The sequence below is a fragment of the Lygodium microphyllum genome, chromosome 16 (assembly GCF_053477565.2).
Source record: "Lygodium microphyllum isolate KBCC chromosome 16, Lygodium_microphyllum_v1.1.10, whole genome shotgun sequence".
Lineage (NCBI taxonomy): Eukaryota > Viridiplantae > Streptophyta > Polypodiopsida > Schizaeales > Lygodiaceae > Lygodium > Lygodium microphyllum.
In genome coordinates this window covers 94,891,654-94,893,764 of record NC_141150.1, presented here as the reverse complement: position 1 = coordinate 94,893,764, position 2,111 = coordinate 94,891,654, and the positions used below count along the sequence as shown (strand labels likewise).

Genomic DNA, 2,111 nt, shown 5'->3' with positions numbered 1-2,111 from the left:
GATAATCTTGTTGATCTACCGGAAATGCATAATGATGAGATTAATCTGTTTGTGGATCTTGATGATAACGATCATGGGTAGTTGGACCATCCGGAGGATGCGCAGGATTAGAGGGGGTGGATGTCGTATTGCTGCGCATTCGGGGTGTGAAAACCACCCAAAAGTTGTGCGTGTGATTTGATACTTTGTACATACTTAGTTGTTATGTTTGCTCTTTCATTCTATGCTGAAGACGGAGAAAAATAGGGAGTTTTGGTAGACTGGTAACTCGAGATGCAATCTCATGGGCTACACTTATTTCAAGATATGTCGATTATGGGCTTTGTGAGGAAGTACTAAACTAATTCCAAGAGATGCAAGTCGAAGTACATTGGTGGATATGTATGGCAAATGTGGCTTGCTTGTAAAAGCACAATATTTGTTTGACAAGCTTCCTTTCCGGAATGTGGTCTCTTGGAGTGCACTAATTGAAGGTTATACACAACACGGGCATGGTGAAGAAGCACTGAAGCGTTTTGAGTGGATGAAACTTGATGGGGTATCTCCAAATGCAGTAACCTTTCGTTGCATTTTGAAAGCTTGTGGCAGCATAGGAGCCACAGAAAAGGTTGGGGAAATTCATACTGAGATTGCTATGAAGGGGTTGCTAGAAAAAGATGTGGCTGTTGGCACGGCATTGGTTGATGTATATGTCAAATGTGGCTTGCTTGTAAGAGCACAAGATGTGTTTGACAAGCTTCCACTTCGTAATGTAGTGTTGCGGAGTGTATTAATTGCAGGCTATAGCCAATATTGACATGGTAGCCAAGCACTTAAATGTTTTGAGCGAATGCAACTGGAGGGTGTCTCTCCGGACGGTGTCACCTTTATTAGCATCTTGAAACCTTGTGCTAGCATAGGAGCTAAAGAAAAGGGCCACTAATCCTATCGAAAGGGAAAGAAAAGAGTGGCTAAAAACAAGGGAGGGAAAAAGCAGATTTAAAAAAAAGCAGGGAAGATTCGACAAATTACGAAAAGGAAGGAAGGCGATGCTAATTGGTGGAGAAGAGAAGGAAACGCGGAGAAACAGGCATTCGGGGATCTCCGTAATCAGAGGGAAGGAGAGGACGTCCTCGGAGATCCAGAGACACAGACGGAGAAGGGCTAAAGTTGACGAAGGAGGGACGAAGCCGAACGGACAAATAAGATGACGATAAGATGAGGGAAGGCAGGTATATACAATGTGCTAGAGATCAGCAACAAAGGGGAGAGAGAAGTAGCTGAGAAGCTCTAACAACGCGCTGTAGATGGTGACGAGAGAGGAGACAATGCAGCTGGTGACGAGGGAAAAGACGATAGGAAAAAAGGGAGCGATGAAGACTGGGACTTGAGTGACTCTGGGAGGGAGAGAGCAGCCCAGATAGAATCGCCAATTGAGCCAAAGCAAGTGCAGGAATTTTGACATATCGATTCCATTGCAATATCACAAAGGCTTCCGTCATTCCATAAGGATTGAATTCAACTATTGATGCCACAGTGAGCAAGACGCCTGATATCGATGATCTAAATTTGTATTACAGTTCTGACTGAGAAGAAGTGGAGAGCTATTATTAACAGGTTTTTGATACGGATACAAGGGGGGGGAATGTGCTATAGGAAATTGAAACTGTCGATAGGTCACAGAGTTCTTGTGTCTTTATGGCCTTCAGAACAGTCTACGATTGCGGAGTTTGCAGGACTGGATGATCTTCCGCGACAGAAGGTGGAAAAGCTTATTTGTGTATGTAGTTCATATACTCACTGTGTGATGTGGAGCAAGAGGTAGCACAGTTATGTGCTTATTGTGGTGTTAGAATGGGAGAATATTTCTGTGTCAAATGCAATTTCTGGGACGATGACGTCTCGAAAGGGCAGTTTCATTGTGATAGTTGTGGAACAAGGGATGCGGTTTGCACTTAAGGGCCGTAACTTATGTATTTGGAGGTGCCAACGAGGATGTGTAGAGTTGAACTCGGAGTCCATGAGGAATTCATCATCAGGCTGCAATGACTGACCTTTTGAGGTGGATGTTTGCATCAGAAGGTGGTGAATCAAGCTGATTAGGGACGTGTCCATCCCTATTATATTTATAA

General features: G+C 43.8%; 1 pseudogene; it reads left to right on the top strand.

The window, feature by feature from the left end:
- The first annotated feature begins 379 nt into the window (after positions 1-379).
- Positions 380-796, top strand: LOC148023142 (pentatricopeptide repeat-containing protein At3g28660 pseudogene; annotated as a pseudogene).
- The last annotated feature ends 1,315 nt before the right edge of the window (positions 797-2,111 follow it).